The sequence below is a fragment of the Ceratotherium simum genome, chromosome 19 (genome assembly GCF_057802395.1).
Source record: "Ceratotherium simum simum isolate JZ-2026a chromosome 19, ASM5780239v1, whole genome shotgun sequence".
NCBI classification, from domain to species: domain Eukaryota; kingdom Metazoa; phylum Chordata; class Mammalia; order Perissodactyla; family Rhinocerotidae; genus Ceratotherium; species Ceratotherium simum.
In genome coordinates this window covers 29,762,206-29,779,191 of record NC_141918.1, presented here as the reverse complement: position 1 = coordinate 29,779,191, position 16,986 = coordinate 29,762,206, and the positions used below count along the sequence as shown (strand labels likewise).

Below are 16,986 nucleotides of genomic sequence, written 5' to 3'. Positions count from 1 at the left end.
TGTGGGACACGGCCTCAGCATGGCGGGAGAAGCGGTGCATCGGTGCGCGCCCAGGATCCCAACCCCGGCCGCCAGCAGCCGAGCGTGCGCACTTAACCGCTAAGCCATGGGGCCGGTCCAAGAGCTATTTCTCATGACTCCATCAAAGATATTGTTGAAGAAGGAAGTCACCTCATAAATCTCATCCAGCAGACTAAATTGTCTCGGATCTAAGATAAACTATGGTATTCTAGCTGGCTGTTTACCTCTCTGTCCCCTCCCAGACTGTCAGGTCCCAACTCCCAACCATGTTTTGTTGCTGTTTTCCTACCATCTAGTATCTAGCATAGTGCTCTGCACGTACCAGGGGCAGGATAATGCCTATTAGAAATTCAGGTTAGAGCCAGGTTAAAAGGTTGGCCATGTCTTCAGTACTGGCTGGCTGGTCAACACAAATCTTCCTGTCCAGTTCGTGAGAGGAGCTGGAGCCATCAGTCTGGTTGTCCGGGCCGTTGAGATCTTCCAGTTCACTTTACCTTAATTCCATTTTCACCTAGCAACTGATATCTTGAGGCTGTTTCCCAGCTTCACTTTCCTCCTGGGAAATGAAGTGCTGGCCTGTCCACTCAAGTGTTCCATTCCTGTCAGTAATCTTTCTTAAGGCAAATGAGTAAATGGATGAGCAGAAAACACCAAAATTCTGTAGAATGGTCATGGGCATGGATTCTGAAGCCAGATAACTTGGGTTCAAATCTTTGTTCTACTACTTATTAGCTGTGTGACTTTGGCCACATCATTTAACCTCTGTGCCTCAGTTTCCTTTACTGTAAAATGGAGATAATAGTATATCTGTCTTGGGCCGGCCTGGTGGCTTAGCGGTTAAGTGTGCGCGCTCCGCTGCTGGCGGCCCGGGTTCGGATCCCGGGCGCGCACCGACGCACCGCTTCTCCAGCCATGCTGAGGCCGCGTCCCACATACAGCAACTAGAAGGATGTGCAGCTATGACATACAACTATCTACTGGGGCTTTGGGGGAAAAACAAATATATAAAATCTTAAAAAAAATATAGTATATCTGTCTTAACGGATGATGAGGATTAGATGTGTTAATATATGTGAAGTACTTTGAACAGTGCATGGCACATAGTCAGTAATATATAAATGTTAGCTAAAACAACAAAAAAAAAAAAAAGGAAAAGAAAAAGAAAAGAAAAGATGAGCTCTGGATCTTTGCTGACAGGCAGGGTATCTATCTAACACCCTTCAATGAACTGGACAATTCAGTCATCCTTATCTATGGCCTTTCTGTGAAAAGATAAACTTTTCTCGTAAATAACCAAGGCAAACCTTTGTCAAAAGCCCTTACATATTTGTAAATTTTCTTTCTCCTTGACAAGAATGATAATGCTATTTAGCAGAATGGCCTTTGACAAGTTATGGTGACAAAATGAGTGTCCTGCCAGGGGGCTGTGATACTCTGAGGAGAAAGTGTCCCTCTGTGTACAGGTGTGCTCTTAGCCACCTAACCCACCCCCTACCCTCTTCCCCCGTCTTTCTCCTTCCCTTTTAGGAAAAAGGCACTGGATAAGTTTCCAAGTTGTTATGCACACATGAGCCCAGTTGTCTCAGAGAACCTGGGAAGAGGATTTAGCATTTTCTCTCCTTGGAGACTAGGGATTGCAAAGTGCTTTTTTTTGCTGGTGAGAATTAGAAAATCAGGCTTAGTAGACCTAGTTATAAGCCCAGCAGGCTTTACAAGCCTCACTCTTTCTGGGCACAAAAAACCTAAGGGAAAGAAGCTGAGTGATTTATACCTGACACAGGAGGCTACCCCAGACTGCTCCAAGCTGAGGAAGCGAAAAGGCCTAAGGATGCATGGTTTTGCACTAGTGAGAGCTTCTCCCATTCTTCTTTAAGTTTTACATGTGATTTCCTCTAGGATCTCAGGTGTTTTAAGCGTGGTCCTCTGACTCATGAGTTGGAATGAACCTATCATCTATAATTCTCTGAAGGAAACCCCTAGAAGCCACATGGACACATAAGCATTTGTCTCCCTCCACTTTGGGAAGGAGTAGAGGGGTGCTCCCTTCAGCTGTCCCTCCAGAGGGCTCACTGTGGCAAAGAGAACCGAACCCAGATCTCATCCAGCAGACTGAACTAAAACACACTGAGGTATTCCAGCCAGATGCTTACACATCTGTTGTGTACATGTCATTGCTCAGTAAACAGTGCCTGCGTACATTTGTTCATTCAATGCTCCTTTCAGTCAAAGTGCATTTGTCACATCCCTACTATGTTCCAGGCATAGTGTTGGTGCTGGGATGCTGCACTGCCCACAAGAAGCTACTGTCTGGAGGAGACAGACAAAAGAACAGATTATTGTAATGCAACATGATATGCTTGGGTTTTTTTTTTTTTTTCTGTGAGGAAGATTGGCCCTGAGCTAACATCTGTTGCCAAACTTCCTCTTTTTGCTTGAGGAAGATTCTCCCTAAGCTAACATCTGTGCCCATCTTCCTCTATTTTGTATGTGGGACGCTGCCACAGCATGGCTTGATGAGTGGTGTGTATGTCCGTGCCTGGGACTGGAACCCACAAACCCCGGGCCACGGAAGTGGAGCATGTGAACTTAACCACTACACCACCGGCTGGCCCAACATGACATGTTTTAATATGTATAATGATATGGAGGGTTTTATGGAAGTAGAAAGTGGAAATAAACTTGCCAGGCCTGGCAGAATTTGATAAGACTTCACAGAGAAGGTGACATTTGTTTTTTTGTGTGTGTGTGTGAGGAAGATCAGCTCTGAGCTAACATCTGCCAATCCTCCTCTTTTTTTTTGCTGAGGAAGACTGGCCCTGGGCTAACATCCATGCCCATCTTCCTCCACTTTATATGGGATGCCGCCACAACCTGGCTTGACAAGCGGTGCATCAGTGCACGCCCAGGATCCGAACCCCGGGTCGCCGCAGCAGAGCGCGCACATTTAACCACTATGCCACCAGGCTGGCCCCAGAAGGTGACATTTGAATTGATGCTTGAAGGATGGGTAGGCATTTGCCTGTGGACTAAGGCACCCCCAGCCACATGAACAGCATGTGCAAAGGCATGGAGGCATGAAATGGCTACTGCGCTGGGGACTGTAAGAAGTGCAATATCCTGGGGGGGAGTGTGGCAGGGGAGACCAGGGTGGTTAATTAGGGCCAGGTGGGCACAGGTGCCTTACTAACGAATTTGAACTTTGCCCTATAGGCATTAGGGAGTTATTTTAAGTAGTCTCCCTCATACAGCTCTAATATATTAAATTCTATTAAAAACTCTGCTGTGTCAGGCCCTTGAAGTTATCAAGTTATGTTATATACTTAGCTTATGTACTTATGTTATGGGCCTGGCACGTGGTTGGTGCTCAAAAAATCTTGATTCCTGTCCTTTTCCTGGCATGTTTGCTCCTCTCTTCTCTTAACAAGTTGCTTCTTCCTACCCTCTCTTCCCTAGTGGGTTTCTAACTCTCTAGGGGTGACTGATTTCTCTTCTCATTTCCCTGGCTATTACGTCTGACAAAATCTCACTCTCCTATCTATTATGGGCTCACTGATATGGTCCTTTCAACAACAGTTAAAATGTCCACTTCAATTTATCTGCTTCCTTTCTCCTGCCGAGTTTTTCTCTTTTCTTTGTGATATACGACGTTTCTGCATATGACTTTACAAAGGATGTCTCTGGTCCATCTATTACTGTCCACAACATCCTATCATAAGACAGCATTACAGGCATATCTTAGAGATATTGCAGATTCAGTTCCAGACCACTGCAAAAAAGGAATACTGTGATAAAGTGAGTCACACAAATTTTTTGGTTTCCCATTGTATATAAAAGTTATGTTTACACTATACTGTAGTCTATTAAGTGTGCAATAGCATTATGTCTAAAAAAACAATGGACATACCTTAATTAAAAAATACTTTTTTGTTAAAAAATGCTAACCATCACCTGAGCTTTCAGCAAGTTGTGATCTTTTTGTAATCTTTTTGCTGTTGGAGGGTCTCGCCTTGATGTCGACGGCTGTTGACTGATCAGGGTGGTGGTTGCTGGAGGCTGGGGTGGCTGTGGCAATTGCTTAAATTAAGACAGCAATGAAGTTTGCCTCGTTGTTGACTCTTCCTTTCACCAATGATTTCTTTACAGCATGCGATGCTGTTTGATAGCATTTTACCCACAGTAGAACTTCTTTCAGAAATTGAGTCAATCCTCTCAAACCCTGCTGCTGCCTTATCAACTAAGTTTATGTAATATTCTAAATCCTTTGTTGTCATTTCAATAATTTCCACAGCAACTTCACCAGGAGTAGATTCCATATCAAGAAACCAATTTCTGGGGCCGACCCGGTGGCGCAAGTGGTTAAGTGTGCGCGCTCCGCTGCTGGCGGCCCCAGGTTCACCGGTCTGGATCCCGGGTGCGCACCAACGCACTGCTTGGCAAGCCATGCTGTGGTGGCGTCCCATATAAAGTGGAGGAAGATGGGCATGGATGTTAGCCCAGGGCCAGTCTTCCTCAGCAAAAAAAAAAGAGGAGGATTGGCAGATGTTAGCACAGGGCTGATCTCCTTACACACACACACACAAAAAGAAACCACTTTCTTCGCTCATCCGTAAGAAGCAACTCCTTGTCTGTTAAAGTTTTATCGTGAGGTTGCAGCAATTCAGTCACATCTTCATTCTTGAAAATCACAGAAATGGAGAACAGATTAGTAGAGGAGGGGCGAGGGGAGCAGGAGGGAAGTGGGTTTGGCTATAGGAGGGCAACATGAGGGATCTCTGTGGCGATAGAAATGTTCTGCAGCTCAGTTGTATCAATTCCAGTATCCTCGTTGTGATCTTGTACTACAGTTTTGCAACATGTTTCCATTAGAGGAAACTGGGTAAAGGGTATATGAGATCTCTCTGTGATTTCTTGCAACTGCATGTGAATCTACAGTTATCTCAAAATAAAAAGTTTAATTGAAAAAAAAAGTCCACCATACATTAATAAATTAACCAGATTTTAAAAAATGGATAACTACGATGTTTAACTTCAGAATTAGGGGAGCTACTGTGGAGAATGCATTACCAATAAGCTTTAAAATAAAACCAAAAACAGAGACTCATAGCAATTCTTACTCAGCTGGTGTTGAATTCCCCACTCTCCTTCCTGCTCTAGGGATGATCTGGCAGGTTCTGAAATTAACAAGTGCAGCTTAAGATAAACGAACAAAATGGAATAAGACTTTAAGAGAATGCTCAGGTCACAAAGCAAGAATCCAGGATATTGAGTTTCAAGTTTTCTACCAAGAGCCATATCCAAGTATGAGAGGAGGATAGTCATCCAAGTTTGTGGTCATTTGGGTCAAGAGACCTGGACTGTAGTCTCATTTAAGTGTAAACATCGATGGTATGGCTCAGGAACTCAGTTCCCCAATGTTTTCTGTGTATGTCAGAGAAGGTGAGAGCACTAAGATTAGGAAGTGGAGACAGAGAAAAGGCATGGGGTTCACGATGAAAGCCAGAGACGCTTCCAGGTTGCAAAGCAACCAGGATTACAAGGAAAGATCACTCTAACCTGAACTCCACCAGGATATAACTTTAGAAGCTTGTCTTCAAGGCTGTTCTCTGAAAAGTGTCAGAATCCTTCATTTTCCGTCTTACTACCCTGCCTTTCTCTACAAAAAAGTATAACAACCTCTCAGAGCAGACTGTGATGAGCTGCTTTATCACGTACTCTGACTCTGATCTTGGTTACCTACATGTTTAGGCAGCTTTGGGTGTTACTTTCATAGACAGTAGCTTCAGGTACAGTCACACATTACTATTTATCCCTTGATGATAATGACGAGAATGGCTATTATTTATGGAGCGTTTATTGCTAACTATTCATTTTTATATGTTATTCATTTAATTTCACACTTATTTGAGCTATTTGAGGTATTGCTATCACATTTTATAAATGAGGAAACACGTAGCTTGCCCAAGATTACAGAATCCGTAAGTGCAAGAAGTGGGATTTAAACTGGGCTTCATTTGATTTGTCAGAATGTACTATGTGCAAGTGTGTTTGTTTAAAATTAATAAGAAATATTATTTTTATTGCTACTTTTAAGTATATATACTTAAGTATATACACAAATATTATGGACACACAAAATGTGAGAGTTGTCCATCCACCCCCACCTGTTTCCCCACACTCTGGCCAACAGTGGGTATTATCATTTTTTAAAGGATCTTTACGAATATCACTTTTTTTTACCATCTATGGATTTAATGATGAGACGAAGTATATTTTTTATGTTTATTGATCATTTATATTTCCTCTTACATCTCTTCATGTGCTTCGCCCATTTTTTTATTGAGTTGTCTTTTTCTTATCCATCTGTAAAACCTTTTGTATATAAGGGAAATGGGGGGCCAGCCCAGTGGTGTAATGGTTAAGTGTGTGTGCTGCACTTCAGCGACCTGGGGTTCGGAGGTTCTGATCCCAGGCACGGACTGATGCACCGCTCATCAAGCCACGCTGCAGCGGCGTCCCACATACAAAATAGAGGAAGATGGGCACAGATGTTAGAGCCAATCTTCCTCAGCAAAAAGAAGAGGATTGGCAACAGATGTTAGCTCAGGGCTAATCTTCTTCACCAAAAAAAAAAAAAAAACCAAAACGGAAAATGGGCCCCTTGTCACATATGTTGCTAATGTTTTTGCATTCTCTTTTGATTTTGTTTTAAAGAGATTTTTGACATAAATAATTTTGTTTTAATGTCATCAAATTTATCAACATTTCATAGGAGGATTATGAGGGTTTTGGTTTTTACATTAATGGATATATATCATCTCCTTTGATACAGCAAAATGTATGGCTGCCTCTCGTTCCATAAGCAGACTAACATAAGTATTTTATTCAGACCATAAGAATGAAGCCATGGTAAAACTGTGAAATGTTTCTTTTTTAAGGGGGTCTACTAGTTATTTTAGGATCTCAATTTAGGAACATCTAGAATAGGAAATAAACTGAAGTAGTCTTTCAAATATAGAGGGAAGAATGCAAGTACAGGAGTCTCAGAGAAGTGAAAAAAACAAATGAAAGGAAAAACAAAGAGAACGCGTCATATGTTCAAAATTCATATGGGAGAAAAAACCTGCACAGATCAACTTTTAAAAATCTTATTTTAGGGACCAGAAAACCTTTCTCAGGGAGAAAAACAAAAACAAATCCCCTAGATTCTTATATGTGAATGAGCCTGAGAAAATGGAACGAGAGGAAGGTGCAGGAGGGAGGTGACCAGACCTGGATTCAGAAGTGTATCACCCACAGCTCCCACCCCACCCCTGCTCAGTTGACCTTATGGCACTTTTCTAAATCTTCTTTCCTCATCCCGGCCCCCTTCATAATCATTTCCATGAGGCTTTACTTGCACAAGAATGCACCGGCTCTGCAAGGCCACTCCCCTTTTGTGGAAAAGAATGTCTGCTCTTCCCACCTCCATCACTTGCTCACCAACCACATCACTCCTGCGCCCCTGCACTGAAATGGCTCACCGAGGTCACCAAGGACCTCTGTTCCCCAGCCTATGGACTAGCAGCTTACTTGATGTCTCTGAGGCATTTAATCCCCCTCCCCCTGCTCCATAAATATTCTGTCCTAGCTTCCAGGCCACTGCTATTCTAGTTTTTGCCTCAGCTCTGGCTATTCTATTTATTTATTTAATTTTTCTTGCTTGAGGAATATTTGCCCTGAGCTAACATCTGTGCCGATTTTCCTCTATTTTGTCTGTGGGTTGCTGCCACAGCATGGCTGATGAGTAGTGTAGGTCTCTGCCTGGGATCCGAACCCGTGAACTTAGGCGGCAGAAGCAGAGCACGCCAAACTTAACCACTAGGCCACAGGGCTGGCCACTGGCTATTCTATTTTAATCTCCACCAGGGATTCCTCTTTTGTTGGTGCTCTTTTGCCTTTGGTCCACAGCCCACTTCTCATTCTGCAGACTCTCTTTGGTGATCTGATCCACTTCCACTTGGCTGTCCCACAGGAACCCTAAATTCTATCTAGACAAAACAACTCAAATCCTCCCCTTCCCCTCACCCTCATTTCCCCAGAAGGACAAGAAAAGCCATAGACACAAACCTGTTCCTTCTGTATCCCCAGCATGGCACCATCATCTACCCCTTGACCAAGCCAGGAATCTCAATTCCCCTTTCAGGTCTCCACTTCTCTCACTCCCCACATCAGTCACCCACATTTCATCAATTTGAACTCTTTATCCCAGTGCCACGCCTTAGCTCCACCTCCCCAGCATCTCGTGGTTCTAGCCCTAGCCTCTCCAATCCATCCATGGTGATCTTTCCAAAGCGCACATCTGTTGTTATGATTCTACTTAGAATCCTCCTTTGATTCCCTGCTGCCTTTAGGATGAAACTCAAATTCCTCAGCCTGGCTTACCCAGTCCTGCATGACCTAGTCCCTGCTTACTCTGCACTACATGCTCTAGTTCTAACTTACACTAATAGTCTCCAGACTTTTGGATTTCACAGACCTGCTAAAAACTAACCAACCAACCTCAAAACTGGGGGTCCAAGAGAGTGTGGCTCCCCCTTTATTTTGCAAGAAAGGATAAAAAATAGTCACATACCTGGTAGGGAGGGGGGACTTTTAAACATAAATAGGTAGAAAGGACATAATATCAGAATATCTTTCAAAAGGAAGGACAATTGGCACTATACTCAATATATGGAAAAATAAATTTTTTTCTAATGCAAAAGCATTACAACATAAAATTTTACTTTATGACATTAGGTTGTGCCTAATTGTTTTTTAACGCAAGATTGTCTGTTTGGTGATCTTTATGAAGTGATCACCAAGTGTCCCATTTGTTCTAAAGTCCAAGAATTATCAAAAATCCAGTTTCACCTCAGTGTGTTGATGCTAATGGAGACAAAATGACTGTTATTTCACTCACTTTGGAAATTCTGGATGAACTGAGATAGCTGAAGAAGGGCAGTTTTCTTTGCCCAGAGAGTCCTGAATGCCCAGGCCATTCTTGGGCTCCTAACAGTCTACCACAATCACTGCTCAGATGCCTCACTCCCACTGCTGGCAGCTCAGCAACCTGATTTCTACTCACACCGTCAGGAGAAGGGGTCTGTTTGAACATGGCCTTAGAACCTCTGTGCCAGACCTTTGACCATGCCACTTTCAGAAGGACCCACCACTTACTGCCCGCTCCACCTCCCGAAGCTCTACATGTCCTCTGCAAAATTCCCTGACCCTCGAGATTAGGAGGCTATTCTTGCCTCCAGAGCATCTGTGAACATGCCAGTTTACACATATCTATCTGCCTGATGCTTCCAGACAGCTTGCACTGAGTCTTCTTTATCATTCATTACTTTAGCCTATGTGGCTGGCATATTGTCCGGTGTTCAATATTTGTTAAATAAATTAATAACTATATGTATGGAGAGGAGAAGAGTGTTGAGTTCCAGTCATGGCTTGGCCTCTGACTAGGTGGGTGATTTGGGGTAAAAGTTCAATTTCTATTTATCCTAGATCAACTTAAAAAATTCTCATCAATTTACTGCACACTATATTTTGGAAGAATTTTTCTACTTTAAAATGTCACTTTGTGTTTCTTCATGATAATAATGAAGTTCTGAGTAGTGATTTATAGTTTATAATAACTCTTCACACATAACATTTAATTTTCAACAATACCATGGTATATCCTTTTCTTACTATTCGTTAATAACGAATAACCACAGCATTAATAATGAATGACCAGGGCCGGCCCCGTGGCGTAGTGGTTAAGTGCACGTGCTCCGCTGCTGGCGGCCTGGGTTCGGATCCCGGGCGCGCATTGACGCACCGCTTCTGCGGCCATGCTGAGGCTGTGTCCCGCATACAGCAACTAGAAGGATGTGCAGCTATGACATACAACTATCTACTGGGGCTTTGGGGAAAAAAAATAAATAAATAAAAATTAAAAAAAAAAAGTAATGAATGACCAGGGCCGGGCTGGTGGCATAGTGGTTAAGTTTTTATGCTCCACTTTGGCAGCCTGGGGTTTGCAGGTTCGGATCCCGGGCATAGACCTACACACCGCTCATCAAGCCATGCTGTGGTGGTGTCTCACATACAAAATAGAGGAAGATTGGCACAGATGTTAGCTCAGGGACAATCTTCCTCACCAAAGAAAAAAATAATAATAATGCATGACCACTTGTTATGTGCCAAGGATCAGTTATCCTCTTTCCAGAAGAAGAAATTTAGACTTAGAAAAGTTACGTAACTTGCCCACATGTAGGGCTAGCTCTTAAGAAGCAGATCTGGGAAGTGTTCAAATATCTGGTGAGGGCTTTCTAAGGTGCCAGGCACAGTAGTTGCAGCAGTATGCAGAATACCAGAGTTCCAGGGTGTAATCAAATAAGTGCACAAATTTATAACAGCCAACTCGAGAGCTATCAAAGAAAAATATAAAGAAATATGAAGTCATAAAACTGGGGTCTCATTTGGGGATTGGGGGTCAGGGAAGGCTTTTGTGAGGAAATGCCAGTTAAGCAGATATTTGAAGAATGAGAAGAGTTAACTGGGCAAAGACAGAGTATTCCAGGCAGAGGGATCAGCATTTGTAAAGGCTCTAGGGAGCAAGATGCAACTGAGGAACTGAGAGAAGGTCAGTGTGGCTGATGGCAAAGAGCTCGAGAAGAAGGAGGCAAGATGAGGCTAGAGACTCAGGTCTTGTTAAGGACTTTGGTCCACATCTTTTTTTTTTTTTTTTAAAGATTTTATTTATTTATTTATTTTTTCCCCAAAGCCCCAGTAGATAGTTGTTTGTTATAGCTGCACATCCTTCTAGTTGCTGCATGTGGGACGCAGCCCCAGCATGGCCGGAGGAGCGGCGCGTCGGCGCGCACCCGGGATCCGAACCCGGGCCGCCGGCAGCGGAGCGCGCACACCCAACCACCAAGCCACGGGGCCGGCCCTGGTCCACATCTTAAAAGCAATGGGAAGCCACTGAAAGGGATTTTAAGCCGAGTGACATGATCAGATGTCTACAATGTAAAGACCATTCTGATCTGATCTGCATGATCAGATGGGTGTGACTGCAGAACTAACCAAATTGGGGTGAAAGTGGTGGTGGTGAAGAGGCAGGCAAGGGGAGACATGTTAGAAGTGGTTGAGAGGGGAGATCTTCCAGTGGTCTAGAAGAGAGATAGACTGGGTGGTGGCAATGAAGATGGAGGGAGATGGACAGGATATGAAAGATAGTTACAAGATAAAAAATCAACAGAACTGGTTGGTGGATTGGATGGAGGAGGATGGGGGAGATCAAGGTGTCCAGGATGACTCCTAGATTTCTCACTTGTGTAACTGGCTAGATTGTGGGGCTCTACACCAGGAGAGGGAACGCAGGCAAAACTCCAATTTTTGGGGGAAGATCGTAAAGTTACGTTCAGACATGTTGGGATTGAGATACTTTTGAGACACCCAAGTAGAGACGTAGAGTTCATGTTAGTTTTATTGGTCTGGAGCTCCGAAGTATTAACTGTGATTTATGTCTGAGAGTCTTCAGAGAAGTCTGCTGTGTCTGACTCCAGAAGTCACATCCTTAAATCACTATATGATAGTTCCGAGGGGTTAAAACTGTAAACAGAGCCAGCTCTGATGGCCTAGCAGTTAAAGTTTGGTGCACTCTGCTTCAAGGGCCCGGGTTCGGTTGCTGGACGCAGAATCACACCACTTGTCTGTCAGTAGCCGTGCTGTGGTGGCGGTTCACACAGAAGAACTAGAAGGACTTATAACTAGAATACACAACTATCTACTGGGGGTTTGGGGAGAAATAATGACAATAACAATAATAATAATTCTCTTAAAAAAAAAATTCTCTTAAAAAAAGATTCTCTCCCAAACTGTAAACAAACAGGAGTCAATTGAACCCTGGTCTTCTGAGTGTAAATTTCATGCTCTTTCCACTACACTACCTTGCTCTATAGATCATTCCTAAAAGTTCTTATTAATCCTAGTCACAGAGGGCTGACAATCTGACATGAAACTCAAGACCTATATAAAGACCCAACCACTTAACACTGTAAATAGAACTTAAAAAAAAATCATTTGTCTTTTCTAAATCAGAATAGTGAGCAGAGAGGAACTGAAGAAAAGTAGAGATGGAAAGGGGAGGCAATTCTTAAAAGTGGGTTTTCATAGACTGTGTTCTTTATGTATGTATATGTGTACAAAGTGGTTTTTTCTTTTTTTTAAAATATCTTTTTTGACCTTTATTTATCCATTTACTATTTTGGTGAGGAAGATTAGCCCTGAGCTAACATCTGTTGCCAATCTTCCTCTTTTTGCTTGAGGAAGATTGTCCCTGAGCTAACATCTGTGCTAGTCTTCCTCCACTTTGTATGTGGGATGCCGCCACAGCATGGCTTAACAAGCGGAGTGTAGGTCTGCACCCAGGATCCGAACCTGAGAACTCCGGGCCACCAAAGCAGAGCATGCAAACTTAACCACTACGCCACTGGGCCAGCCCCCGAAAGCGGTTTTTTTCTTAAGTAAATTCAAAGACTGTAAGACGAATCATGTTGAAATAAGTAAAAATCACTTTCCAAAGCCAAACATAAACGATGTGGGCTTTTACCTTCACCACTGTTTCCCACACTGATACCACCTATATGTCAAGTGCTTTCAGCTTCCATCACGTAGCACATGTGGGCTGATCCTTAAGTACTCATTTTTTGGAAGTGCAGCTAAATAGGACAAATATAATCACATTCTATTTCGACAACCCAAGTTCCTTTTTCACTTTGAGTGTAAGAACAGGAGACCAAACCAGCTTTTGGGAATTGATGATTCACTTTTTATTTTTTTTATTTTTTTATTTTTTGTGAGGAAGATCAGCCCTGTGCTAACATCTGCCAATCTTCCTCTTTTTTTTTTTTTTTGCTGAGGAAGACTGGCCCTGGGCTAACATCCATGCCCATCTTCCTCCACTTTATATGGGATGCCGCCACAGCATGGCTTGCCAAGCGGTGCATCGGTGCACGCCCGGGATCCGAACCCGCGAACCTGGGCTGCTGCAGCAGATCGCGCACACTTAACTGCCTGCGCCACCGGGCCAGCCCCGATGATTCACTTTTTAAAGATAATAGCTCTTCTAAGATGCTAACCACTTAGAATACCCATTTCAAGGGCACCAAGGATCCTCTCAAGTCCTTGATTTTATTTAAGTGAAACATAAATGAATACTGTAACACACAAGACACATCAGTAACAGAAAAAGCACTACCCACAAGTAAGATTGATTCTTTCAAGTTGTTTAGACCACTTACCAGGATGAAAAAACTGCTTTTTCTTTTTTTTTCCTTTTTTTCTTTGTTTTGAGGAAGTCTGGCCCTGAGCTAACATCTATCGCCAATCTTCATCCTTTTTTCCTTTTTTTTTCCCTCCCCAAAGCCCCAGTAGATAGTTGCATCTCATAGTTGTACATCCTTCTAGTTGCTCTATGTGGGCCGCTGCCTCAGCATGGCTTGACGAAAGGTGAGTATGTCCGCGCCCAGGCTTCGAACCCGTGAACCCCAGGCCGAGGGAACAGAACGCATGAACTTAACCCCTACGCCACCAGGCCGGTCCCCAAAATAATATTTTAATTCTGCAAGTTTAATTTGCTAATAAAAATTATAACCTCCTTGAGCACAAATAGGTTTAAAAAATGTTCTTGATGTAATGCTTAGAACGTTTACCTTTTTCTTCCTTCAGGAAAATAAAAATTCAGTTCCCTTTTGGGTTTTCAGGGTCATGCTTTGCAACCGGAAGATCATAAGGAAGCAGGAAAAGAGATAAATACCCTTTTGTCAGGTGCATTTTGAAATTTATGGTCAAGTCTCCAGCCGACCAGCAGTTCTCCCTTTACTGTGACAGCCTGGCATACTACTTGCCCAGAGTTTCAGTTACTTCGAGAAAAGAGGAGTGGGTCTAGGGATGAAGCACCAACAGACAGGTAACAGATGGCAGGCCAGTCTCCAACTCCAAAAAGGCTGATCCCAAGCCAATGCCACAGGTCAGCGGGCGACCCGACCCGGGCGGCGCCCAGGGAGGCCTACATTTTCCCGGCCGAGAAGATAGCTCCCCTACGCCCGCCAAGTCCTGCTCCGCCCTGGGGGCCCGGCCGCGGGTGGGGAGGGGTGGAGCCGGCCAGACCCTCGGGAGCTCGGCGGTCCCGCCCCCATCCCTGAGGGGCAAGAAGGGAGGGGCGACGCACTTGGGCCGCGCCGCACGCTCTCCGCTTCCCTTAGTCTCACGTGCACGCGCGCGCTCATCCCAAGTCCCGCGGGGTTTAACATAAAGCCGACGCCTACGCCGCGCGCAAAGGCCCGAGAGCCGGGGGCGTGGGGTGGCCCCGCAGGGAGAGGGGACGAGATAGCGCGAGATCCAGAGAAAACGCGAGACCCGAGGAGGCCGGAAGCTCGAGTGCGCGCCCCCGCCCGTGAGCCGGGAGGCGGAGCCTCAGCAGCTGGGAGACGTGTCAGAGATGCCGGGCAGCTCCGGTCAGACCCACTACCCCGCCTCCTCCAAACCCACCTCCGCAGCTCTCGGCCTTGTTGCAGAAGCAGCAGCGGCGGCGAGGCGTCGGAGGGTTATGTACGTGACAGGCCCGCCTCTCGGGGCTCTAGCGCGAGACGCACACCGGCCGCCGCACGGGACGCGCTTCGCGGTGGAGTCGGGAAGGGAGGGACCGGCGACGGGGCACGGAACGCGAATCGCCCCCTTCTACCTTTCCTTCGATCCGCCGCCTGCCTCCGGGGGATGGTTTTGTCAGGTGGCCAGAGACCCCGCGGGGCGCCCCTGCCCTCGCTTCCCAGAACCGGGTCCTCGTGTGGTCCGGGTCCTCCACCTGCCTTCACCTGGAGCCCCGGGACGGGGGTCGTTAGTCGTCTTTGTTGCCATCGTGGCTGCCAGAACCGTTTGCGAGCTCCAGTGGCCCCCGCCTTCCCAGAGCCGGGCACTGGAGGCCCCACCGCTGGGCAGCCGTGGCCGTGCTCTCCCTCCGCCGCCGCCGCTGGTTCCTGTCCGGTTACGTTAAGGTCATATGACCGAGAGAGCGGAGCGACTAGTGCAAGGAGGCTGAGAGCGGCTCCCGCCGGGGGTGGGGGGAGTTAGTGAGAGAGTGGCAGTGGGGGCAGTGGCAAGAGCCCCCACCAACTCCCTCTCCAGTCTCCTCTCCCTCCTCTTCCTGCTGCACTAACTACCCTGCCCCTCCCACCCAGGCTCTGCTTTCTGTTCCAGCCAAACTTGTGCAAACCATGTGCCGCCGAGGCTAGGTAACTTCTCTCCGCCTATTGGGGCTGGAGGCTTGAGACACAAAACCCGTATTTATATAAAGTGTTTACGTAGGACAGTCCTGGAGGTGCTGGGGGAAGGGATGGAGAACTGCTCGGATCTTTCTGCAAGCTTCTCTGGCTTGACATCACTTGGCCTATACCTTTGTCCCTTGACTTCCTCTATTAGCGTAAGTTTTATCCTTAAGACTTGGAATGGAGTGGACTTGAGAACCGGGGAGATAATTGTAAATCGCTACTACCTTTCTATCGCCAGTGGTAATTGACAAGTCGTGCTGAGGTAGAAATGCCTGTTTGTGCTGTGTGTAGAGGCAGAGGTGCTTCTTTACAGACTAGTTGAGTGTGATGTTAGATGTTTCTGTTAGGATTGAATTTGATGCTTATTTCGGTAATTGGGTTTTTAGCTTTTGAAGCGTTGGTCTAAAAAAATCAAAGTCTGCAAAGCATGTTTGTTACTTAAGAACAATTTACTCTCCTGTTAAGTTCTGCTCTCTGAGGCACTGTTAGAATGGAAGTGGATTCCAGAGTTGGCCGTTCTGTTAATTTGAGGTCCTGACATGTTTTAGCGTGGTCCTGAAATACGGTAACATGGCAGGCAGGGGACTTAGATTCTCTGATGATCATTCTTAACATTTTAAAGTTTACTTTTGTGCTGTTACCATTTTGCTAGAATTTTATTTATGTCTTTGGAAATACAATTTAGTCCTTTGAGGACTGGATTTAATGATTTCTTTATTTTACATATCTAGGATTTTGAAGACTTAAGAAAAGAGTATGGCTTGATTTGTAAGGAAATGGAGGCAGCAGTTTCCAGGGTACTCTTTGGTCTTGAAGCATGCTGTCCTGGTTATAAGCTCCTTGATTTGGTTTACATAGCTAGACCTTAGCACAGTGCCCTGGCACATAGTTCACAAAATGTTTAAAGCAAGCTTACTATCTTTTTTTTTTGTGAGGAAGATCAGCCCTGAGCTAACATCCAGGCTAATCCTCCTCTTTTTGCTGAGGAAGACCGGCTCTGAGCTAACATCTATAGCCAATCCTCCTCCTTTTTTTTCCCCAAAGCCCCAGTAGATAGTTGTGTGTCATAGTTGCACATCCTTCTAGTTGCTGTATGTGGGACGCGGCCTCAGCATGGCCAGAGAAGCGGTGCGTCGGTGCGCATCCGGGATCCGAACCCCGGGCCGCCAGTAGCGGAGCGCGAGCACTTAACCGCTAAGCCACGGGGCCGGCCCCAGCAAGCTTACTATCTTAAGATAGTTAATTTAACATACATAAGTGTCCCTCCTAAAAGTCTGAGTTTGATTTAGTTATCCAGTTATACCCAGGGCTACTGATGACTAATTCCTTCTTTGAAGACAAAATAAGCAGCTGTGTAACTGTAGTGGCCCAAAAGTGAGTGATAGACTTAGTACATACCTGCCTTGAACTTTCTTGTTCTTTGATCAGCTAGATAAATGACTTGTTGAGTCGTTAAATGTCTGTCTTGCAGAACCAAATTCTGACCCTGATATAAATATTTCTAGTGCACTATCACTAAAACATCAAAGTTGGCCTTCAGACTGGCTTGCCAGGATCCTTGGATTGGCTCTACAGTTGAGATCTGTTTCATCTCATTGGGAAACTAAAGTGATTTTGGTGGTCGAGAGTC

At 45.1% G+C, this 16,986-nt stretch overlaps 1 protein-coding gene across 1 annotated transcript in view; it reads right to left on the bottom strand.

Annotated features, from left to right (window-relative positions):
- Positions 1-14,919, bottom strand: part of MTRES1 (mitochondrial transcription rescue factor 1) — a 37,974-nt gene extending 23,055 nt beyond the window's left edge. The window contains exon 1 of the mRNA XM_087443955.1: positions 14,904-14,919. The gene's annotated coding sequence lies outside the window, so the exon portion shown is untranslated. The remainder of the gene's footprint in view (positions 1-14,903) is intronic.
- Between the last annotated feature and the right edge of the window lie 2,067 nt (positions 14,920-16,986).